General features: G+C 36.6%; 1 long non-coding RNA gene across 1 annotated transcript; it reads right to left on the bottom strand.

The window, feature by feature from the left end:
- Positions 1-957: 957 nt before the first annotated feature.
- Positions 958-26882, bottom strand: LOC311430786. The gene is made up of 6 exons (XR_014689030.1): positions 25707-26882; positions 22189-22344; positions 16026-16156; positions 15709-15775; positions 6689-6723; positions 958-2631 (listed from the first exon to the last, which is right to left on the bottom strand). It is a non-coding gene; the product is annotated as an uncharacterized lncRNA (long non-coding RNA).
- Positions 26883-27068: the final 186 nt, after the last annotated feature.

Genomic DNA, 27068 nt, shown 5'->3' with positions numbered 1-27068 from the left:
AGGACCTGCCTTGAACTCCAAATAAATACCTACACCAGTAGGTATGTAAAACAAGAAAACTGTAAATTTAATCAGGTATTTCATACCCATTACCATAAAATTATATTTTGTGATTAAATGATCCAATTCTGACTGATATTCACATAAAAAACAAACCAAACCAAACCAAAAAAAAACACCAGGATTGAACTCAGTCCAGTTCATTGAAGGGACTTTCTTCATAGAACAAATAAGCAACTCTTCTCACCTCTTTCTCTTTCCTCCTTCTCTCCCCAAGATTTTTAATGTATTTATTTAAAGTTGATGGTTTTAACTAACTTCAAACAAGTTCTCGGTGACCTCAGTTTTATTCTGAAGTTCCAAATTCACAGAGTTAGTTGCTGGATTGCCAGGGGTTCTTGTGACTTGGAAAGGGAATGAGAGTGCCACAGCTGACAGCCACTACACAAAACACAAGTGTGGCCACAATGAGTGGCTTATGTAGCATGTTCAAAATATAGCGTGCATTGCCATTAGCATTTGCAGAATGAAGAACTGCTACATTCATTTCAACTGGTAAGGGTCAAACTGGACAGGCACAAGCCACTGTTGTATAAAAAATAGATGAGAAGACACTCTCATTTGTGCTGGCAGAGAAAAAAGGGGCTTTTAATAGCACCATTTTCTTTTTCAAAGTAATTAGTAGCAGCAAATAAGAAGAGTCTTTATATCAGCTAGTGTTCACAGCTGACATAAAATAGATATTGCCTTTGCAAGCATTGATTATGAGTCAGCAGTACCTTCTCTGGGGTATGGTGTGGAGAGAGGAGCCAATCTCTTCTGCACACTCCTCCTTAGAGAAAGCAGGTTCCTCTTCCAGTGCATCAACTCTCACAAAATGTAAAGGAGCAAAGGACGATAAATGATCCTTTGCCAGTGCTGATGTGAGGAGCCAACAAAGGAAACACACTTGCTTGGTTCATAAAAACTTGGATTTGTTATTCTAAACTGTACAATTGGTTTAGATTTTACAGTGATGTTTGACTGCTTAGTATGCTGTTTCATCTTTTCCTATTGGGTATGTGAGTCAGCTCACATTAAATTCTCACTATCTTTATTAATAGAAAACACTGTAGAAGGTCCAGAGTAAATTCTTAAGAGAAAAGCAACTGGTTGCTGTGGTTATATTTAATTTAAAGTTTACACTGAAGAAAACTTGAACAGGTCTCTGGAATGTCCCATATAGCTTTACATAAAAATACAAAATTTTCATAGTTTCAGTATGCAACTGTTGTTTCAGATCTGCACAAAATCTGGTTGCAAAAACCCTGACATATGAATTATATGATGTCAATATTTTCTAATTCAGTACTCCAGCTTGATTTTCTGTAGTTACTAGGAATGGCAGATGAGACCGTATCTTTACACCCATTCTACTCATTCACAGCTATTCCCAATTTGATCTGAGGGTCCTGGATCCACCCCACATTTCTTGGGCCTCCTTCACTTCACTTTGATTCTGTTTCCTGCAGTTGCTAGCCATCTGCTCGAGGAGTGAAGCTGTCTCTTTTCAGAGCTTTTTCCCCCGTTCTTCCTATGCAAGGCAGGTTGCCCCCAGAGGTTCGGAGCGGGGCTCACTGCTTCCACAGCACGTCCGAGCCAGGGAACAATAATTCCACATCAGGAATCCAGCTGGTCTCCCAAATGATATTGCACAGTAATACCGCAAAGCCACAGGGCTGTTCAAAACACCCACTATCAGCCAACTGCATTCCCCTGCCAGAGATCAGAAAACAAGAACATGATTGGGCCTTCCCTGCTTGGTGCTTCCAGCAGTTTACCCGCCCAATTATGCCTGGGTCTGTCCACATCTGTTTTGCAGTACTCCTCTCACTGGCTTAATTGTACATGCTTACTGATATCCTAGACAAACCACAAGGAACCACTTGTATAAAGTGAACTAACGAAGAAAGGGAAAAAAAAATAGCAACATCTTAACAAAAATTAATTTATGATCATTTTCATTTTTGCATTACAGAGATAAACATATTGTAAATTCTCTCTCTGCAAATGCTTCTAATTAAAGGCACATTTGATTATTTTATTTTATTTTTACTTAAATAGTTGGCAGTCTTCATTTTAAATCTCAGACTTGCCCTTGGTGAAAACTTTTTTGGAGAAAAGGAAGTATATCAGCAAGAGGTTGCTTTTGGTAAGACCCAGGACAAAAATACTGCCCTTTAGTAACACACTGATTCTCTAATATTATCCTTCTGAGAGAGTGGTGTTTTCCACTGATTGTTTTAGTACTTGTTCTAAACAAAAAGCTTGCCCATTAATAAATAAATAAATAAATAAATAAAGCTTTAGAATTCATTTGCAGTCATTTTGTTTTTGTTGCTCTTCTAAGATGTAGGACAGGACTGCTCCACATTGCAGAAGTACAGTGCAGAGAAACACCTTCCCTCCAGATCCTTCCCATGAAGCATGCAAAAGTGCTCCAAGGACTTCTCAAAGCCTTGCTGGCAGTGAGCCTCCAGAGGCAGTTAGGATTCAGTCCATAGCTGAGCAGTGTAAATAACAACAGAATTTATGTCCATAATGATCTTGGCTTCTCTGCAGGAGGTACGCTGTGAAGATCTGACCGCTCTGCTAGAACAGTGTTGACAACAGACATTAGAAAGATTCAACCAGGAGGTAATAGTTGTCAAAAGCACTGGGAGGGAAAGAAGGCATGGAAATATGGGTGCAAAAAAAAACTAGCTAAGATGCTTATTTTAGCTACTGGAAAGGGGAGGTGATAGGGGAGGTGATAGAAAATTTAGATTTTCCTTCTAAATTGTGCCATTTATAAAAGAACAGAAGGTGCAGAAGGTGGCTTAACAGAAGGTAAATAAATACAAGCCAGAAAGAAATGCTGTCCTGCCCAGCATGTTGCTGGCCAGTGGAATTCCCCGTGGCACTGGGTCAGGCAGCTGCTGCAGCTGTTTCGTGGAGAGGCTGACAATATTGAACCCGTTGTCTGTCCTTGCCCATGGTAATGGGACACACGTGGTGAAGGCAGTGATTTCTATCTGTAGTTCACTCTGCCTGAGGTACACATGAATTGCTGCAAGAGCATGCAATCTCTCAAGGAAGTCATAATAAAACTAAAAACAGAGACCAAAGTGTATTCTGGTCAGATTTTAACTGGGACTGAATATAAACAGAGCACTAACAGTTTAAGACACACGGTGATGATGCCATTAAACCAACTCAGTGTTTGTTAGCCTTATTTAAGTTCCCAACTGTCCCCAGTCAGACAGGGTAGCTCCATCCTACAGCCAGTGTCCTTACCAATAACACAGAGTTCAAAGAGGAAGTTTGGGTCACAGTAAATGTGAGCAGAGACATTGAATCCCAGTGCTAGTGTCGTTTCTTAAGAGAACACAACTGCGCTTGCAGCTGCAGCATGTGAGCTCTGCTGTCACATCCTCTCCCAGCAACATCCATTTCTTTGCAGCAGGGTCTAGAGCAGGGGCTGCAGCTGCTTACTTGTTACCCCGAGCCAGCTATTCTCTTGTGCCTTCAGATCCTGCTGTTCAGCAGTTAAGGCAAAAATCTGGAAATCCACAGCACAGTTAGCAGCTTCTGGTCATGGTAATGATTGGATTAGGGGAGAGAGGGCTGTCTGCAAGGATACAGCACTGGCTGCTCTGAGGATTTAAACCGATCCCCAAGCCAAAGGAAAATGAGTGTGGTGGCTGTGGTTTTCTTTCTGTTAACTTTATCTTACATTTTATATTTTTAAAAAATAGGCATAGCTGGCAAATCCTGGGAGCATGGCCCAAAACTGATTTAGCATGAAGCCTGAACTTTCCCTCACCCTTTGAAGTCTGGTTTTTCCTAGTTAGTGTCAAGATGAAGGGACAGAGTGACACAGTAACATTTCTCCTGTATTTTCTTCTTATTTGATGTGAATGTCAGAAATCCCAGATTCTGTAGATTTTAAAATAAATTTAATCTTCCCATGGAATTAAATACGCATTTTAAGCATCTCTCCACAAAACAGAATTTCATACGTTAGAAAGTTAAATACAGAAATTTTCTTCTAGGAATTTAATCAAAAAGATAAAAATAAGTTGTACAAAAGTAATATTTCTTTCTCTCCCTCTCTCTCTCTCTTTTTTTTTTTTTTTTTTTTAAGGGTACATTATGAGTTGAAAGATATAGTCTGGATTATGGATGTTTGTGTCTAAATGCAAAAAATAAAAATAAAAACAAAATAAAAATAAAAACAAAAATAAAGACAAAAATAAAAACAAAAATAAAAACAAAAATAAAAATTACATGGGGTTTAACATATATGCTTTGGACAAGAACATAGCAGAGAAGTTAAAGAAAAGCTATCATTCCACAATGTAAATCAGATTTTCTCTTATTTTTCCTTAGTGGATTTTACGTTCCTTTAAATAATAAAGATTAGCTAACAGAAAGATCCCCTTGTTCATGTTTAGTTGGAGGAATCATTCAGATGTCATTTGAAACCTGATGCATCTAACTTTGCTGAAGCTTTATACAATCTAATATGTACCCAGTTAACTGTACTTATTTTTGACATGATTACTGTACTTAAAATTTTTTAGCAAAAGAAATGGTATAAGAATAATTAATTTGTGATTGCATATTTACTAAAGTGTAGTTTTAAGAGTCTCTTAACAATACGAAGAGAAATTTTCAAAAGCTACTAATGTCCTATTCTCAAAAGCAAGTTGGACTCATAAATCACTCATCAAAAAAAAAAAAAAAAGCCAGAGAGAGAATTTTGTATTATTTAAAAGCATATTCAAATTTCTTATTATTTGAAGGCATTTGATATCATTCTCCATAACTGTCACTTCAAAACCCTCTATTAGTTAATCAAAGACATTCAGAAACTTCAACCTGTGCCCTTTTTGTGCTGTGTGGTGATTTGGAGGTAAGCAGAATTTGCTCTGAACTTTAGTAGGTTGCAAAGACATTTTCAGTACTAGCCATTAAAAAGCAGCTCAGCAGGAAGAACTACCTATTGAGTCAGAAGCTAAAGGGCTGTAGGAGGACTGGATTTCAGGCCAGGATGGATAGAAGAGTTTGGGTAACTAAAGATGGGGCCATCAACATGTGTTTAGAGTTGTTATGGACAGTTGACTGAACTTAATTTTGGTATCCATAAAAAAATTTAGCTTGAAAAATAAATTTCAGAGCAGGACAGAGACTGTAATTTGGACTGAGCCATAATCACTGTCTAGGAGAGGCAACTGAGTTTAGAGTGGGTGGATAGCTGTTGTTGCAGATTCCCTTACCACAGCCCTGGGTAGGTAGGGGACACCAGCTGGCAAACCTGACTTGCTGCAGGCTGCTTAGAGTAATATTACTAACAACACTAACCTACCATCCTCCAAATAGGGCAGAATTTTAAGGAGAATTTAGGGATAGTGATAGATCAGGGTTGCCTAAGAAACTTGCCTTCTTGCTGAGTCTACAAAAAGCTGCTGGGGACTAGGGCCATGTAGACGTAAATACTTCTGGACTAGACAGGAGCTGTTCATTTTATCTTGATATTGGTGTCAGCACTGTTTTCCAAAGTGAATTGAAATCCTAACAGATTCTCTCAGCCTGGGAACTTTCCTGAGCTAACCTCTACAGTTGTAGAAGTCGCCTAACCAGGCTTCAGCTATGAGGGTGAGAGAAGTAGCAGTTCTTTCTTGAGTTTCAGACTGAAAGGTTAATACAAGGGTTAACTGTTACGAGGAGCAACAAAACCAACATACACTATTCGTAAACAGGAGCCCTTCTCTCTATTTACATCTTCACGTGACAAGGCTCTTCCATGGAGTCCTGTGATGGGCTTGCCCTTAGATGAAATGGGCCAGAAAGCACGAGGTTATGGTCAGATGAGCAGTGCTTCTGTGTTTGTTATAGGTCTAAGTCTAAGAAACAGGCTTTTGTTACATTTGGGGCCAATGTTTGCATCCTAACATCAAAACATGAGCCCTACCTCTGATCTAATAATACCAAGAAGCCAAGAAGTCTTCCCAGCCCATGTCAGCCTAACATTAGCAATAATTCTGAAATGAAAGCTACACCTAGATTAGCAACACCTGTCAAACTCTGAACCAAGCACACCTCAGTGTCTTCTGTTGGTGGCAACAGTAAACTCAGGTTGGTAACACCTAGATCTGGGCAACAACACTGACTCACTGATTCATATCACCCAACCCTTCATCTTGCCACTCAGTTGGCCTTTCTGAAAGTCAGCACCCTACCCTTCAACAGCAACTCTTGCCACACCAAAAGCTAAGCAGGGTGTACAAGCTTCCTTTAAAAACAGTTTAATACATGTTCAGAATACCCCCAATATTCCCTTTTAAATCCTGCAGTAATGTGGGCTCAGCCACATGTCAATTTGAATTCTAACCCTTAAAAATATTTTACTCTTCAAACTAAGTCTACCCAGATGAAATGGAAATGATACCTACAGCACAACTATAATAAAACTGGGTGTGTTTACAAATTACTGACTATGAGTCACTACTTAGAACCAAATCATCAAATTCTCCAAAATGTATATCCTCAGAACCAGTAATTGAACTTGAAAAGGTACTTTTTGATGCTAAATAATTATTGTTAATCCATGCCCTATCATTTTGAAGGTACTTGTTTAAAATGGACATACCTTACCCTGACTTACCTGATAGAGCACTGTATGTGATGGACAGCTCTGGCCTGGAAGAAGGTAATATTAAAAGTATTAACATGCTGCTCTTCCAAGAAAATTATGGTTGAACTTCAGAGAGAACACTCTCATGTGGAAATATCTTTTACATAAAGAATGACAGAAATTAAGTGGATGGAAGTGCCCTTTCTTTATTCTTTGATGAAAATTATATTTGGATAAAATACTGGGGAGAAAATAGTCTGTATTTCACTTTCTGAAGCTGTGTAGACTTATGATGAATGTGCTTAAATTTGAAAAATAAAAAAATAAAAAAATAAAAAAGTGTACCTCTGAAGAGATATAAAATAGATTATTAAAACTACTTAACATTACATACATATACAAGAGCTCTAATTCCTGGATCTGTATCCAGGAATTGTAACAAGCAGGGATAATTTTAAATGCAATGTTCAACAACTAGAACTAGTTCAACAACTAGTTCTAGAGTGAGAATTTCAGTTATTAGTCTGAGTATATAAGATAAAGCATGCAATAAAATGACTTGCTATGATTCGTGAATTTAATAAATTAATATAAATACTTCATTTTTTTTTCTCTTACACTGTTCAGATAATAGAATATTTTCATACTACTGTTAATGTATCTTGAGTTAGAGATTGGCAAACTCCCCGAGTGAATTCACAAACTCCCCAAGATCCTCATAGGCTGAAATAATTTGTGTGATAAGGAGAGAGGCAGCATATCTCACCAGAAACTATTTTATTAACATCTCATTTTGGAATGAGGTCCATTCTTTCCAGATTCTTTGCATTTCTCAAGTGCAAAGTAGCCTAGTATGCTATTATGAAATGTTTGCTAGGATAACTGGAGCTCTCAGATGACAGAGAACCAGTGGGGTTGGTCCCTCTTCAGCTATTCCTTAAGGACATCTGACAATTTTGATGAACTGATTTAGAATTGTGTTGTTACAAAATTAAATTTTCATAGACCAGTGATATATGTATAAAGAGCTAAAGCTCTCCAATTTTAATCTTTTATTTTTTTTTTCCCCAAAGTATCCAAACTGCTGACAAGTCAGTTTGGTACACCATAGTTATGAAGAAAAATAAAATCTTTTATTATTTGAGCATGATGTTAATATTGAAAAAGTGGAGAAGAGAAGAGGAATTACACATAAAAATGAAAAGTTATTGGAAATCTTACTGCATTCTTTTATGTTCTTCATAATACAGAAACATGGCACCATGGTCTAGTGAACAGCAGCTGAGTGCCAAGAAAGAGCATATGTTTTTTTCACTATCAGTTTAACACAATTAGTTTAATAAAAGTAGAAGATCAAAGAACATCACGAGACAAAAAAAAAAAAAAAAGGAACAAAGAAACACACTGTAAACCAAGTCACAAAGATTCATTACACAGAATGTATTAGGAACTGTAAAAGAGAGAAAAAATATTTGCATTGACTCAACAGTGGTTAGTTCAGAAAATCAATTAGGAAAGCTTACTTGATTATTTTATGATGGTTTATTACATAAGTAATAATTCATATTAAAACTCTTTGATTTGTAAAAATAAGTTCAAAACAACTCTGTAAATGTTAAGTTGCTTTAAGAATGAATTAAACGGTAATAAAAAATAAAATTATTATCATAATATTAACATAATTTACCAAATAATCCAAATTACTATAAGGGGACACTATAGATATAAATGTTTGCAGTTGCTAGACAGTGAGACACTGGTCATAAGCACATTACTTACCATGTTGGAGACTGTAATATAAAACATAAAATATCATAGATCACTCTGAGATTAATCTTTTTTTTCTCTTTGGAAAAAAAAAAAAAAAAAAAAAAAAAAAAAAAGATAATCTAAATCAAGGGTTGAATCCTTGAGACAGAATATTCATAAAACATATTGGAAAAATGCCTCCTTGGACATCACCTATGAATTCCAGTGAGTCCATGCAAAATATCTGTGCAGAACATGAAATTGTCCAAACAGAATTCAGACTGTGGTTTCAGAAAAACAAAACAAAACAACCAACCAACCAAAAAAAAAAAAAAAAACAAAAAAACAAAAACAAACAAAAAAAAAAAACGCAATGAAAAAACAGGGAAATATAGGCAAGTATCAAACAAGAGATTTGATTGAGCTTCTAAATCCATATTTACATTTTTTAAAGTTAGTTCAGTATTAAATTTCTATGTACCCACCTTTTTTTTTTTTTTTCACTCAGTAGTTGAAGGTGTTATTGTAGAATAGCATGAAACAGACTCTGCACTCTCTTTGTTTACAGAGAACCAAAGTTGATTCTGAATGAACCTGATGGATCAACATGTGTGGCCGAGACTGGAGCTGAGACCAAGCATTGAGGCTTCTTTGGATATAATACGCATTAACAGAACATCATTTGCAGATGTTCTTTATCCAGTTGGATTCCCTGGTTTTTCGCTATCTCTCCTCACAGGAGCCATGGCCAAAACAAACAAGCTGTCCTTCCCTTAGCAAAGTGCATTTGATGGAACTGCACAGATGGGAGGCCTTCAGAGCAATGGTTCTCAGCATTCCAGCTGATTATCTCTTCTAATTGGCCCTGCCTCCTCCCATTCCAGGATCTTCTCACAATAAATCTAGTTAGGAGAAGCTGCATAAAATTCAGTATCAAGGAAGTACCAATGATGTGAAAGTAGTGTTGCTTTTCAAGCTACATTCCTATCATAGAAGACCAAGAGTTTATTTCCCCTTGACAGATGTAGTATGTAAACAGTCTTTCTTGGTCATTGTGCAGCTTGGTCATCTGTTTTTATATGTTTTTGTATATCCTCTACATCTCATCATCAAGTATTAGGATGGAAAGTACATGAAGAAATAAACAAGATGGGTTCTACTGGTGTTCCTCAAAGTATTTAAACTTAAGGTCAGCCTGTTTTACTTTGCTTACCCACTCACTTAAACAAGTCACCTGAATTAGGATAAGAAAAACAAGTTCCATTTGTGATTTTTTGCCTTGCACTGTAGCGTGTGATCTCTACTTCTAAAGATCATGCAGAAGTTATTAAGCAAGGGTTGTGTTACCCCAGGCTCCCCAGACATTTTAAATGCTTTATCTTTCTTCTTACTTGGCCTACAGACTTTTGTAGGGTGCATGGTGGTATGAGATGGTCTGTAGGTCCTGTTAGATTAAATGTCCATTCCACAGTTCTCTACAATCACTAAGGTCTAGAGTTGCTGACCAATGCAACCACCTCTATTCCTCTGTTCTTATAAAGAGCCAAGGCAAGTTGTAGACTGTTCTTTTTGAGTGAATAAAATGTCATTGCTTTAGGTAAACAACATAGTCTCCAGGATTTGGACTGAAACTATCTGAGATTATTGTAAGGTGGCCCAAGTGTAGGATAATGTGTAATATAGCTCTAGAACACTGATCCACAACAGCTGCCTGCTAGATTAAAGCTTCTTTAGGTATTTGAGGTTTCTTGCCTTTTTCAATGAGATATAAAAAACCTTCTACTTCAGACTGGGCTCAGTTAAAACAAACATACTTGTCTGATACAGTAGAAGAAAAGGAAATTACTATTAACCAACTGTGAAAAGGCTGAGCCAGTTTATGTTATTCTCTGAAGTCCTTCATGCAAAGTAAATGCATGTTCTCACAAACGTTTGCAGCCAGGAAAGCTCAATTTCAAATAAGAACTGTAATGAGTTACAGTAAGTATTTATACATGAAATATCTTCAATGACAAATCACAAATTTTTGAACTTGAGAAATGCAAGACACACATGAGGTGTAATACTGCACAAGCCATACAGGTGGTTCCTATGAACCCTAAAAGAAATTTACCTACAGGAATCTCCGAAGAGCAATATTGTCTGAGGTGAACTTTCCATGTTTCTTCCTCTGCAAACCAATTCCTTTTAAACGTGTTATGTTTTCCAGTACGAAATTCACCTGTGAATGTAGCTGTCAATTACAGCAAAGCTATTAAAACTACTGTTTTTTCTAGACAGCAGTTATTTTACAGAACTATATCTTTGTTACATGCATTAATAATAAGGTGTAAGGATTACATATGACCTTGGTATAAGGAGTTAAGAGTTTGCATTTTTAATTTCCTGTACTTCTCTTATATTTTTCACTTGGTTATTTGGAAAGCTGATACATATAAGTCTTGGATGACTCAGCATGAAAAGTGAATTGAATTCTGTAATACTTAAGTTTCAGAAAGATTGAGCAGTCTCATGGATTTTTCAGAAATTATTTATATGTAGGGCATTTGAAATATGTCTGCAGTTCTCTTTAAATAAGAAAAAATGCAATGACTGGTCTATAAAATGCTTTCCCCACTTGACTGATCTCTCTCATTTTCCTGTTTTTTAGCATGTGGACAAGCAGCAAAGATTAAGGAAGGGAAGAAAAAACATCCTCCTGAAGCAGAAACGGATATTTAGAAGTTTAAGTGTCAGACCAAAGTCACAGAGCTGTTTGCCAGTACTTATGCATTCAGTTCATGCAGTCTGGTAACTGTGAAGTGAGTACTTGACCAAAAAAAAAAAAAAAAAAAAAAAGAGAAACCTCTTTCTACTTCAGTTTCCAGGCTTGGGAGTTGGCATGACAACTGCAAGCAAGCAGTCAAGTCAGGCACCAACTGAGAGCAAGAAAAAGAAACCTACAGAAACACATAAGAAACAGAAATACAGAGAAGTGCTAGTGAAAGAAATGAAATGATAAAGTGTGAACATCACAGAGCTTTAGAGGTGTGGGCACTAACACAAACAGTGAGCAACTATGTCCCTGCATAGCAGTAGGCAGAGTATCATATCGCTGAGGTGGTAACTAGCTGTTTCTCCAGCGAATAAAAAGATTGTGCTTCTATAGGCAAAACTCCAGCTCTGTTGTGTGCCAACAGAAATAGCTGATTAGGCTGCACTAGAGCAGTTTTATAGTGAACTGAAAGTAGCTGTATATAGAGCAAATTAATCTTTCTTTACCATAGGACCAAGTTTAATTTCCAGAAAATAGGAATTTATATCTAAGCCAAACTAAAGAATTAGGATGGGTGTCAAAAGTAAGAATATATGACATTTTTCTGGATAATTCTAAATCACATTCTGAGAAAGAAAGAATAAAAAGGATAAGAAACGGAAGAAGGGAGAGAGAAGAAGTAGGAAAAAAAAAAAAAAGAAGAAGAAGAAAGGAAAAAGCTTGTAGTCACCAGCAAGTAAGAGGAGATATTATGGATGTAGTGGGATAGGTTATTCTGCATCTTCCTCTGCAATGTTTTTTGTTTGTAATTTTTACCTCAAAAGCTTGACACAAAAGATTCTCTTCTGTCTCCAACTGTCAGTCAAGTTTGAGAGTACAACAACAGCCCTCTTCTAAAACACTTTAAACATAGCCCTGGCTTCTTCTCAGAAACCACTCTATCCTTACAGAATCATAAAATCATAGAATAGTTTGGGTTGGAAGGGACTTTAAAGACCATCTAATTCCAACCCTCCCAGCCATGGGCAGGGACACCTCTCGCCAGACCAGGCTGCCCAAAGCCCTATCCAGCCTGGCCTTGAACACTTCCAAGGATGGGACATCCACAGTTTCTCTGGGCAACCTGTTCCAGTGCCTCACTGCCCTGAAGTAAAGAATTTTACTTTTCTGAAGTAAAGAATTTCTTCAGAATACCTAATCTAAACCTAACTTCCTTTAGTTTAAAGACATTATCATTACACCCCCTGGCAAAGAGTTCCTCTCCAGCTTTCCTGTAGGCCCTCTTTAAGTACTGGAAGGCCACTATAAGGTCTCCTCGGAGCCTTCTCTTCTCCAGGCTGAACAACCCCAACTCCCTCAGCCTGTTTTTTAGGAGAGATATTTCTGGCCCTTTATCGTCTTTGCAGCCCTCCTCTGGACTCATTCTAATATATGAATGTTCCAATGTTTGATTGGAACATGATTGGCTTCACTGTTACATGAGGGCAATTAAGGCCAACCTAAAGTTGTTTGTACACAATTACAATCTCAGTTAGAATCACAGAAGCATTTAGGTTGGAAAAGACCGCTAAGATCATCAAGCCTAACCATTACCTGAGCACTTGCAAGTAAGTCTAGCACTAAATATGCTTCACAACCATTTCAGTGATTAAATTTTTCCTATTATCCAACCTAAATCTCCCCTGCCAGGATTTGAGGCTAATTCCTCTTGTCCTATCACATTTGCTTGGGAAAAGAGACAGACCCTGCTACAACCTCCTTTGAGGTAAGTGTAGAGTGAATAGGTATCCCTTAAGCCTCCTTTTCTCTGTGCTAAATAACCCCAGTGCTCTCAGACACTCCTCATAAGACTTGTTTTCTAGCCCCTCCATAAGCTTTGTTGCCCTTTTTTAGACACAGTTCAGAACCTCAGTGTCCTTCCTGTTGTGAGTGGCCCAAAAATGACCACAATATTTGAGGTGCGAGGTCACCAGAGCTAAGTACAGGGGGAAATCTTGTTCCTTGTGGTTTTTGTTTTGTTTTGTTTTGTTTGTTTGTTTGTTTGTTTTGTTTCAGAAACTTGGTCATTACCTCTATGTTTATGAATTGACAGAAGTCCTTGCTAAATTAAGTCTACTAGCCTTAATATATATATTATTTTCTAATCTACCTACCAAGTTTTTGTTTTTGTTTTTCTGCCAGATGCATGTCTTTAAAATAGGAGCAAGACAGAGAATCTCTCTTAGTTTTATTAAGTGAGAGAGTGTGATCTGACCCCACTGTCAGTGGCATTTTCTACTTAACATTCCTAAAACAGAAGAAAGTTCCAGCTATACCCCAAGCTTCTTTCCAAGCGTCCCATTTTGTGTTTATTATGCTGTTTATTATTATTATTACTTATTATTATTATTATGTGTTTATTATTATTTCACTTGATTTTTTTTTTCCTGAAATGGGAAAAAAAAAAGAATTTTCCTTGAGACAGGGAAGTTTGAAAGCTGCTGACATGAAAAGACAAAAAATTCACAGCCTTTTTGCTGTGGCAGATAATGGGAATTCTTCCACTACTTCCGTTTCAGATATTAATATAATTTTTATTTCTGGAACTGATATTTAAGTTTGCTACTTTTAACTTGCAAATTTCTGAATCTACTGTGTTCATAATTAAGGCATAATATAACATTGCACTCTTTGTTACTAGTAGGAAAAGAGAAGGGTCACCTTTCAGGTATGTAACAGTTCTTTAACACACAAATTATATTTCATGTGATAGTTCAAATATGAAAATAACAATCCCATGGTTTTCATAATTTCATCATAATTTCAAGTAAAGTTTTTGGTTATTTCAAGTAAAGCTGTCTCTAAGAGGAATGCTGGAGAGAACAACTAAGTATAAATCTGTTCTATGTGCAGACATCAGTGAAGGAGAGGGGAGGAACTTCTCTCCTTTCAATTTTGAAGTTAAGGGAGTATTCAAAACAGAGTTTTTGTCTCACAAAGTTTAGATGCTGCTTATCTTCCATTAGAAACTTCAAAAATGTGCTTAAACAAATCTATTACTATACATGGTGTATATATGATATACGATATCACTCTAATTCACGCTGTATGTTAAGCACTTTGTATCATGTATCACCGTGGTACATGGTGAAGTCCCTAGTAAGTCTTAATGAATGACCTGCTTCATATGATCATTCGTCTTTCAGTATGAACAGAATAAATGTTATAACTGAAGCTGTAACTATCTTTTCTTTCCTATCATATTTCAACTTTTGGTTAAGTTACTGTTACCACTGAAAAAAGAAAGATCCTTATTTTCTTGGACACATTTTACTTTTTTGTGGCAATTTGGCCACATACATAACTCTTCGGGGTATAGAAGATTTAAAATGTTTACAGGAGTAAAAATGTATCTTGTTGATGGGCCACTACTTTAACAGGTGTGAAGAAAATCTAGTAATGCTATAATAAATTATGCCAGCTGAAGATCTGGCCCAAACTATAATTTATATTCAGCTCGACAGAGGAGTCACTGAGGCAGAGAAATCAATACAAGTCAAACATTCTGCACTATTGCAAATAAATCAAAAACTTTCCATTATGAAAAATGTGTATGTTTATGTGTATCCGTCTCCATATTTTGAGGCCGGATAGCACTGGACTGTATTAAGTAAGTATCTTATTGGCATTAATCATATATGTTTCATTTCATATTTAATAATAAAATCAAGAAAATAGAATTTAGATTCTGTGGATATAGTAATGAAAACTGAGCAGTTACCTATATCTCATCCTTTTCTCATATGTACTCTACAATCAACAGTATGTCCTGTAATATAAAATTAATTGATAAAACAATAAGGACCATCAAATAAGCCAATAAAAGTAATAAACTATGGTATAAAAATGTAAGATCAGAATGAATGTAAGTAAACTGAAAATATCAGAAAATATATAAATCAAAAAGATTTTTTTCCTATGTCTGCAGTTCTCTCTTTTGTTCCTGTTCCCTTGCTCTGCCTCTGAAACCTATGTTGATTAAGAACAAAGATATCTGTAACATGATATATTTGCACTGATCCTACAGATTGCTGTTAAGAAGCAGTCCATCACAGATGTGGCTTCCATTAAGTTTTATTACTTTCAGAATGTTAATTTTGGTACATGCTCATTTTCCTGATTTTGTGCACAAATACTATTCATCATGATAAAAAGCAGAGCTGGGAAGGGAACAAAAAAATAAAAATTAGTTAAAACAACCCCAGCAGAACAGTGCTGATGGATATCTACATAACCCAGCATTAATCTGAATTAGTTTTTTCCTGACACGTAGTTTTACAATGACTAATTGAACAGACTTGGTGCATAAGACTTCTCAAGACTCTGTTTTTTTTTTTTTTTTTTTTTTTTTTTTTTGTGTTTTTTTACTCATATTATAGAAGTCTACAGAAATAAAAACTATATTGCATACAGCTACAGAAATTTATATTCTAAAACCAATGTGCTACATGAGAATTACATAAAACTTAAAGAGAGAAAACATCTAGTTTAGAATACAAACCAGTACCTACTGTCCAAGTAACTCCGGAACTCCCAGAAGAGAGTAATTTTCAAGCAGGAGCATCAGGTGATACCTGGGAAAGGATGAGGATATAGAAAAGAAAAACATCTAATATTTAGATATATTCTTTATATAAGAAAAAAGCAGTGCCATTGCAGTTCACAGTAGTATTAGAACATTTTAAATGCTAAGAACTTAATGTTAAAAGTATGTAAGAATGACATTAAAATATACCATGTTTCAAAAAGATAAAGATCAGGAAATTCCAGAATTTAGGTTGCCATGAAAATTTACCAGCATTTAGGTACATATATTTAACATACCCTCTGATATTAAGTACTGTAGAACTCTTTGCAAATTGGCAGGGATCTTGGAGTAGTGGCAAGGAAATGCAAAGGCTTAAGGAGGTTGTTAGCAGCAGGACGCGAGAGTCAAACTGTACAGGAGACAGGAACTGGAAGGGTTAAGGAGAAAAAGAGTTTCTTTAGTTCACATACTTAAATGCTACCATAGAGAACCAGACTCTATCTTTGTCTTTATCACAGATCAAGCCACAAGCTCCCACAATTTTGGAGTCCTTTATTTCATGTCTGTCTAATCTGAAACATCTGTGAAGTCTGCTTTTCAAAAGAAGTGACCTCTAAATTAAAAGTGCAACTTCAGTTAGCAGAAGCTGTATGTTAAATATTTAAATACTACATACATTTTAATGACTACAAAACAGGTGGTGAGCCTCTCAAATTCAAAAATGATTGAGCTCAGTTCCTCAGTTAATCATGCCAAAAATAAAAGGAATATCACCCTGTCCCACCAGTATGTTTTTAAGATAAGACTTATTATTTAATGTGGTGAATAAAACAGGCATGTACATTACAAAATTAGTACTATTGCATTTACCACTGAAAACCTAAAACCAAAGTTTTATACATCCTAATAACCTGCTCCCAAGAATGATCATTAGCATGTTTTAAACAAACCAACAAGCTAACCCAAAAGTCATAGCTAGGAGCAGCAGGGGATTTTTCCCCCTCAAATGCCCTCTCAGCTTTTGGCAGGCAGTGCTCCATGACTCTACTGTGACCAGGAATTGTTTACTATTCTTTCTCTCTGTACCATTCATGATCTCCTCAGCTGTCTCATCTCTAAGTTACAGACACCCAGGCTACGTATCCTCCTATACTATCAAAACTGCTATAACCCTCATCACCCATGCTGCCCTCCCCATCTACATTTTCCCCTTCACTATTCTTTTTGGCATTCCAAAATACTTTTTTCCATAAACCAGTTAATTGTCAAGTAAATTTTGAACTCTGACCGTATCCTCCAATATCTGTAGCTCCCCCTCTATGTAGCATTGCCAGCAATTCAAATGAGGATATTCTATTCCACTACCTAGATTTTTAATGAGAGATAATCTTGCATAGCAGACACAGCATAAATCCTTGCAGAACCAAGGCTGATAAGCCTAGCAGGTTTGAGAGTAATTTTCAGTGCAGGTCAGGTGAATTTTTCCAGCCACTTTTAGCTCCACCTTACACCGTTATCATCTAGCTTACATATTCCTAGACTTTGAGAATATCAGAGCACCTTATTATTTATGTTAGGTATTCCTATAAATCTTTCCTCACCAGCTCTACACATTAAGTTATGTGTCATAGCAAACATCTTTTCTGTTTTCAATGCTGTGTGGTATCACTTACTCCTTTTTTTTTCAGCTAACTGAAACATATTCAGCAGTAATTTTTAACTCAGTACTGTGACTGTATAATCGAATACTACCAATAAATCATCCATTTTAAATGAGTCTCAGCTACAGCATGAGCAACAGTTTTGATCCAATACGACATTTCATCATGTGGTATTAAGTACGTTGTAATCAGAACAAATATTTATAAAAATAAAAGAATGCAAGGGCTGCAGTGCTTTTGCTTGTATTGTGTTTTTCTAGGTCCTCTAATTTTAATTTGTAAATGTTTTGAAAAAGTCTACAAACAAATGTATTGTGTGCACAGAACTATTTGCAATACAAGATTAAAAATAGGTTTTTCTTTGCTCACAAGGTTTATTACCTTCAGGGTTATGAGAAAGACAGAATGTTTATGTCTGCTACCCTAAATACATGTATATTCCACAGGTCAATTTATATAGAAATGTTCAGTGTTTAAGACTGAATGATTGTGTAATGCTGCCTTACTGCCTTAATTTTCACTTAAAAATATTATATATAGTGCCACATGCTGCCATATATAGCAAAAATGTGGTATTAACAAGCACTAAGAAAAAAGTTGCTGGTTTTCAATTAAATCTAGAGGTGTCATTGTTGACATATGACCACGAATGGACAAGTTAGAGAAGAGGGCAGAATGAAATGGCCTTAAGTGATATCAAACCAAACACAATTTTAAGCACATGAAATACTTTTCAGGCACTACAAAGACTTCATCTGGAGCTGCGTGTAGATTTCTATCATTTATATCCAAGACAGAGTAATTCAAACAGGGACAAGAAACACTGGCACCTGCAGGGGAATCAAGAGTCTATCTGCCCAAGGCAGCTTTAACCAGATCAGACTGGTTAAATCAGCTTTAACCAGATCACAGCAAAACAGCCAGAAGGGATAAGACTGGGCTCTCTTTAAATATCAGAATACTAAAATGCCAGGAGAAAAGTAAATATTTTTATATTAAATGATAATTTAGATCCCCAAGAAGAAATGCATACTAACCAGGAAGTAGTTATGTCAGAAGTTGGAAGGTTGCCTACTATTGTCAGAATGTTTTCAGTAGCAGCAAAAGGAGCAAAAAGAATCAAACAAAAACAAAACAAAACAAAACAAAACAAAACAGAAAATTTATTGAAAAGATGTGAAAGGACTCTTATGACACTTTACTCTCATAGCAGATGACTTAATCTGATGATCCAGACAGTATTTCTCATCATAACTTAGTCATGTGCTTAAATGCTTAAATGATTTCTTAGTTGTTTTCTTGATTTTTTTTTTCTTTTTCTAAAAACATCTAGGACTTGAGGACAGATCTTTGGGTGAAAACACAAGAGTTATAGCTCTATTAACATCAAAGCTATGTTAAGTCATTCCAGTTCAGGGTCCAGCATGTAGATTTCAATTACTTAAGACTCATGCACACTAGTTATGAAACAGGCATTGAGAGCACATTTTGATGAAGTGTTGATGACAATTTTTTGATACGTATTACTGACAAGCTGAGTACTCTGTTAGATGTGCTTCCATGAACAAACAAGAATGAGTTGAGGATATCAATGCTGAAGGGAACCTTAGCTGCAGCAACCAGAATACATGGAGTTTTAAAGCCTCAGTCAAATGAGCAAGACAAGTTACAACAGTTACAATCCTGGTCTTCAGGAAAGCAGACCTTGCCTTGTTCAGGGATCTGTTTGGCATAAAGGACAAAGGAACCCAGAAAAACCAGCAGATTTTCAAGGGCAGCCTCTTCAAAGCACAAGAATGGTCATTTCTAACATTCAGGAAGCCAAGCAAGTATGGCAGGAATGAGAGAAGATGGTTGCAGAATCAGACTACCTAGAGAAAGGGAGACATTGCCTGAGTATACGAGGATACAGACATGAAAAGTCAAAGAACAGCTGGAGCCAAAACTAGCTAGTAAAACCACCACAACGGTTAAGAAAAGCAAAAATGAGAAAGGCTTCAATACCAACACAAAAACAAACAAACCAAGCAAAAAAAAACACCTAAATAAAAAGTGAGACCAATGCTTAACGGGGCAGGGGACCTAATAATAAAGGAAATGGAAGAGTCTAAGGTATTCAGTGCCTTTGTGCCTCCATTTTTATTTTACCATTTTATTGGTAAGGGTTTTCTTGCGGTCTCCCAGCTCCTTCACCTTAGTAGCAGTCTGTGGAAGTGAAATATTACCCATAACAAGATGATCAAATCAGGGGCCACTGAAGCTAATGGCACATATGCAAGTCCGTGGACCCAGACAAACTACATCTGAGTTGTTTGACTTCATCACAAGACTGCTCTCTACTACCTTCAAAAGACTGTGGGAACTGAGAGAAGTTCCTGATGACTAGAGAAAAGCCATCTTCAAGGAAGGCATTAAGAATCCAGACCACTACATGGCACTCAGCCTCAACTCTGGTCCCAGGAGGATTATGGAATAAGTCCTCCTGCATGTCATTTCTGAACATATAAAGGACCAAAATGTTACTGAAAACATCTAGTATGTATTCATCAAGGAAAACTGTATCTAAGCAACCTAAATGTCTTTGATTTATAACATGACTGGATCAATGGACAAATGAGAGCAAAATACTTTGACTTTAGTAAAACGTTTAACACGGTCACCTGTAATAACACTATAGAAAAGTTGGTGAGACACAGGTTAGATAACTGATGATACAACAGATGAAAAATTAGACTCTCAGACAGACTGGGCTGTATTCACTGCTATGAAGTCCAACTAGCAGACAGTGACTATGGGCATCCCTCAAGTACCAATACTGGATATTTATCCACTCTTTAACATCTTTTAACACTCTTTATCACCCTTATTAATAACCTGAACAATGGAAAAAAGTGCACACTCTGCAGCTTCATGGATAATAACATATGGGGAAGCATGTGATATGCTGGAGGACAAGGCTGCTCTTCAGTGGGACTTCATCTGGCTGGAGAAAAAAAGACGATAGAAACCTCGTGAAATTGAACAGAGACAAGTGTAAATTCCCACACATAGGACAGTATAACCATCACATGGTAGTACAATCTAGGCTGACTAAAAAGCAGCTTTGCTGAAAATGACATGAGAGTCCTCAACAAACAACAGAATGAACACCATGAATGAGTTGGCAGTGTGTCCTTCCAGCAAAGAAGGCCAACTACATACCAGACTGGATTAGCAAGAGTGCAGGCAGCAAGTCAAGGAAAGTGCATACTCCCCTTTATTAAACTTTAATGAGCATATGGAAGTACTGGACCCAATTTTTGTATGATTGAGATTGGAAGAGACCTCTGGAGGTCATCTGGTCCAACCCCCTGCAAGGTCATGTAGAACAGGCTGCCTAGGACCATGTACAGGTGGCTTTTGAGTATCTCTAAGAAGGGAGACTCTATCCTCTGGGACACCTGTGCCAGTGCTCCATCACCCTCATGATAAAAGAAGTGTTTCCTGATATTCAGACAGAACCTCCTATATTTCATTTTTTGCGCGTTGTCTCTTGACCTGTCACTGGGCACTACAGAAAAGAGCCTGGCTCCTTCTTCTTTACACCCACCCTTCAGATATTTATGCACATTGATGAGATCCCCCTGAGCATTCTCTTCTCCAGGCTAAACGGTCCCAGTTCTCTTGGTATCTCCTCAGAAGAGAGGTACTCCTCTCGCTTCATCACCTTACTGGCCCCTTGGTTTTGTCTACCCCAATAAGAAATACATTGACATATTAAAGCAAGTCCAGTGTAGGGCCACAAAGATGATCAGGGTGCTGAAACATGTCAGTATATGAGGAGGGGCTGAAAAAAAGAGGATTTTCTTAGCAGTAGGACATCTTTGCTGTCTTCAACTACCTAATAGAAGGGTATAAAGAAGACTAAGTTAGACTGTTCTTAGAGGTTACAGGGGCAATCAACAAAAGTTGTAACATGGAAAACACTGACCACATGGTGATGAACATTTTTATAGTAAGCTGGAACAGAGACACTTTGATACCTCCTTTCTTGAAGACTTGTCAGAGCTTGGAGCAACCTGATCTAGCTGGGAAGCTGGACTGAATGACACAGAGAACCTTTCTAACCTGATCCATACAGGTCAACTACACCAACCAGTGAATGTTTTCTGTTTCTCTGCATACATATCAGAACACGTTTTACCAGTTAGCAAAAGGAGCTCTGATCCAAGTGTTATTTTTTTTATTTTATTTTTTTTTCCTACAGACTCGCCAAATTATGGGATGATAGGAATAGAAAAGAGCATCTATCACACTAAAATATGGCAAGAGCGCATTACCCAATATAAAAGAGATTGCCATTAAGTACACATATCCTTTTATGGAGAAAGAGAAGAAGAAAATGTTTGCAAGAACATTTGCCTGATTTGTTACCCAGTTATGGAAAAACTAGCCTAACAATACTGCAAAGATTCAGTGTATAAACAGATAATCATGCGAAAGAATTGCAGACACTGCAACAGCTAATTGGCCCTACAAAAGCTACATAAGCATTTGTTTTACATAAATTACACCATACTTATCCTGACACAAGTAGGGTTCTCTCCTTTCTTCCTGTCACAGATGCAGAACAACATGAAAAGTATGTACTTGTGTTAAAGAGTTTCTCCTTCAGGAAGTAAGTATTGGCTAATGCAAAATATATTAGCTAAACAATCAGTTAGACCTTTGTAAGTATGATTCAGCCCATCTAACTCATGAAAACTAATTTATAAATGACCCATACTGGCAGAATTCACATCAGAATTCAGATACCTACCTGTATTTATTGTTATGAAGTACTAATATTAGCAACAACATTCATTCCTCAATTTGCATTTAACTGTATAGCTTGAGATAGGTTATTTTCACTTGCAGACAGAACATGTGAATACATTGCTGCCGGGGCACTCAGCTGTAATTTCTTTTACACTGCCTACACAAGGAAAAAAAAGAAAAAAAAGAAAAAAAAAAAAAGATTTGAAACTGTTTGGTCAGTAAACTAATATACATCAATTGCTGTAAGTAACATTAAAAAAGAACTACTTGCCCAGAGGAAGTCTAAGAAACACAGCCTATTCTTTGTGAAATTCTGTAGATTTGGGTTGTTTGACAAAACATGCACACAATGCTGAAAGCACGTCTAGACTAGCATTTTGTCAAAAAACCCCAATACTTAACTCAGATGTTCAGCTGAAAAGATTTAAAGATATCTGCAATCATCAGAGCCTTGTAGCCCACAATGCCTCTGTGGATAATAGGACCAGATATCTATTAAACATCTGGTAGCTTTCTTTCCATGGAGAAGAACAAGTACATAATATTAACTGTTGGCCTGGGAGCCATGCTTTATTTCTGAAGAACTGGATGTCACAAGTGACATTTCATTATAAATGAACACAAACCACCATATCAGGAAAAAAGTTTTATATAAAACATGATTTACCACTGTAAGTGCAACCAGCATAAATTGTACAACACAGATGAACTGTCTGTGCAATTTTAAAGGAAAAAAGAATAGAATAGCACATTTGGCACTAGAATTCCTATATTTTCCTACACTATGGTATTTGCATTACTGGCACTAACATATAGAATAGCACAAAAAATGATTACCACTTAAAAGATGCTTTAATTCATGAGCTGCAGGAGCAGCTAACAAATTGCATTGATGGTGTAAACTGTTTTGTTAATATTTTGCAGTGCTCCATGATGTTTTTCTCTCTTGAAAAACAAAGATACCTTAAAAAGTATAAATTCCTATGGTAAGACTTTATCAGTTAGAAAACAGCAAAGGCGTAGTGTTCAGTCTGCTTTTTCTTTATACTTTGGAGCAACTTAGTGTGACTCATGAAGTTATGAAGTATACCACAACCTCCAGAGACTGGAAGTCAACTGCAAATTAAGCTTTTTTGTTATAACCAAGAAAACACATGCATCCCATATATCAATTTACAAAGGCTTTTTATCTTGTTTTAAATGAGAATTCTGACACTAAAGTCAAATCATTTAGAGTTGTAATGAAGCCAGTTGGCTCAGTCAGAAATAAAGGTTATAAGCTATCACTTCAAGAAACGTTTTGTAGAAATTCAGATGAGAACACCTTGTAATGTTTAGTGGGTAGAGGAATTATACAGACCAATGGAAAATTCTTCTTTTGAGAGATAAAGTTCCAGTTCTGCATAACTAGTTAACATTCCAGGTAACTACATAAAGCTAATTTAGGGTATTAGTCCTTAAACTTACCCGTTTGGCACCGAGTATTCTGCTATTCTGGAATCAAGAAATAGTAATTCTTCCTTGTTTAATGGAAGCTTCTCACAGAGATATTGCCATAGTCCCAGGATATCTTGGGATACATCACACTTAGCAGACTGCTCCTTTTACTCCATGTTGCATTCTGCCCACAAATATGTATTCACTACTTTTAACCACCAGCCCTCTAATCAGTGCATAGATAACATCTCCCCCCAAAATCAAAAACTGACATAATAGTCCAAGTGAGGTCTTAGGTATAACAACCATATGGATACTGTTTAGCTATGAAACAAAACATGATTTAAGATCACTTCCCTTATAATCATCACAGGAATAGATATGTAACAGTTGAAAGACAGCACTTTTGTTTTTGCTATTTGTTTTTGGCCCTCATACTTCAAATCTTAATCATGAGGGTATATTAAGATAACCTTACCAAATATATATATATACTGCTTTCTAATTACCTCCCCAAACATTTTTACACAGTTAGATTTATTTTTCAGTTTGCAGTAAAATACAGAATAATAGAATCATACAATCATAGAATCATAGAATTGTTAAGGTTGGAAAAGACCTCAAAGCTATTTTTTTTTTCAATCATGAATTAAAAATGTTATTGTGTGCTTGCATAAGGAAATAAGAACTATTGCAGCTGGACTTTCTATTCCAAAGCAGGAAAACAAATGTGGCATCCTTTTTTTATTATTATTTATTTATTTTTTTTTTTCTGAACAGATGTGTTCCTAATGTATTTTGAATAATAACTTCCTACTTGAATTGAAAAAAAAAAATCAGCAAAAAACAGTGTATTTGTTTATTCTCTTTCTGGCAAAAGATATTTCCAGAGAAAGACCAAGAGCATGATGAAATCTCTAGTGTTTATTTTTTTATAAACTAGTGTTTCTTTTTTTTTTTTTTTAATTAAATTTCTGTCACTTATAATTCCCCAAACCCAGTGAAAACAATAGTGTTGGTCAAGTGTCAGAATGCCTAAATTGTAAGCAATATCACTGCAGGAGACATAATTTGACTGAAACCTTTAGTATTTGCAATGACGCATGACTGGAAAAAGATCTACAGTGCTTCTACAGGAAGGACAGTTCATAAATTGCCCTTAAAAGTTTGAGCATGTTTCAAAGAGAAACCCAAAGGAACCAAAAATAAGCATACCATTATACAGAATGGTGTTCTCAAATTTCATTATTTACAGTACTTCACAGTGAACCAAATTTGTTGGAGGAAAAAATCATTACTTGATTAGGCTTTACTTGCAATTAAACAAAACTTTGAGAGACAGGATGTACTCTCTTGTACTGTAATGGCTTTGAGAATGAGGAAAGAAACAGTCTTTGTAGCAGAGAAAACACTCTACTTTGTCTTGAATATTAGACATGATGTGATAGATACTGAAAAGAAAAACCTGGCAAGTGAACACACATTCAATAAGGAAGAGAATGAGCTAAAAGATCTGGATTCATAGTCCATGGGCATTAGAATCCTGCACAGATGCTGGATGGGATCCTTTTGTAATGCAGAAAAAGAAGGAAAAAGGACAGCAAAAAGTTCATGTTAAACTTTCTTAGATTTATTTCAGGAAAAAAAATGCCTTACTAATTAAGCAAGTACTGCTCAAAATAAAGCTTTTACAAATAGTTAAACCACAAACTTTCCACTTTACTCAACAAACAAACTTTTGTTCGTCCTCAGAAAACTATGCGGCTACAATTTACTACACAATTCTAAATAAAGTTAACCTGAGAACATGCATGTTTGATGACAAGATGGCAGCACAAATCTTCAGAAGTCAGCAAGTTTTGGAAACTGACAACTATAACTTCCACCATTTTTGCTTTGAAATTTTTATTTGTTGATTTTATACTATGTTGCTTTTCCTTATATGTAGATTTTTGGGTATAATGAGCTAATATTTCAGTTAGTCTTCTATCATATCAAGACTTCCTACTGTAACTGTCATTTCTCACCAAAAAAAAATAATACATATAGCTTTAAATTCATAATGCCCTTTAGCCAACTCACCTTGCAACAACTGCATTCCAGTACACTGGGTTTTCCCAAGGAGCAAGTTACAATTCAGAACTACTCATTTGATTTCAGAAGATGGCTGTAAAATTCATCCAGACTATCTAGAATGACACTCCCCTACCCCAAATGTGACTTCCCACAGCAGTACAATGCAGTTACCACTACAAAATGATTCCTCTTCAATATGGCTCAGTGTCAACTAACCATAAAAGCTAAGAATCAATATGCTGATAACGATGTCCCTTTGACTTGCTCCATCTCTTCAAGGTTTCCTCTGCCTGACAGTGTGTTTTTGAACCAAATCTGCTGATCACTTCCATGTAGAATACTTTGTTTCATGCTCCAAGCAGAGTTGGAGCATGCATCATATTCTCCAACAAGAAGAAAGCAGGACTAAATCAGAGCCATCTCAAATAAATGCCTCTCTGTACAAGTGGGTAACAGAGCCTCAGCACAAACTACTGTACCATGCTATTTGCTCATGTTGACCCTGCCACTATAAACACAGCTTCCATGAAAGCTATCTGAAGTCTTCTTTCTGGGGAGAGGAAGGAGCATGGCTTGCTTGTACAGTGCGTTACTGTGGATGTGTATTCAAAGTGTATGCAGTTGGATACAAGCTAACATGATGACAGAGTTTCCAAAGTATTTATTAGATTTGCAACATTATATTTTGGGCATTATCTTCTTTCTCTCATCATCTTTGAGAACCCTATATAGTTTTCATATCTACTCATTTCCTCCTGCCCTTACGCACTCATTTACACCCTTGGCAGCATCTCAGGAAACAAAAAAGCGCCAATAGGAAAAAAAGGCAAGGCAGTGAATGGATGGGTACACAACCTACTTTGTTTTCTGTATGCTTTCCGACACCTTCCTTTCCCTCCAAATTTGTATGCTGTTGAGAGAGAAGATTCTTTAAAATGGGAACTATTTCTAAAGAGCATCTTAATCACTCTGAAGAGCCTCTCATGGAGCTGGAGCTCAACTGCATCTTCACTGGCAGCTTTGTCAGGAACCTACCAGGCAGGCTAGCGCAGAAGAAGAACGAAAATTCATACTATGATGTACTATAGGCGGTTTAGTCCTCAGATCGCCATCTGCTTAAAACAAAACGTAGTCCTTAATCTGGGGTAAACCGGAGCTATTGCTTTTGTCAGGTTTCTAAACACAACCAAAAAAAAAAAAAAAAAAAAAAAAAAAGGAGGCGGGGGGGCGGGGGGGGGGGGGGGGAGGGAAGGGGCTGGTTGCCTTCTCTTCCCTTCCCCCTCCCCGATGAGCGGCTCTATCTGCAGCCCATGTGGCTGGGAGGCAGCCACAGCCGGTTCCAATTCCTGCTTTCCCACTTTGCGCCCC

Source organism: Aythya ferina (genome assembly GCF_964211825.1).
Source record: "Aythya ferina genome assembly, chromosome: 2".
NCBI classification, from domain to species: domain Eukaryota; kingdom Metazoa; phylum Chordata; class Aves; order Anseriformes; family Anatidae; genus Aythya; species Aythya ferina.
This window is presented reverse-complemented; position numbering and strand designations above follow the sequence as displayed.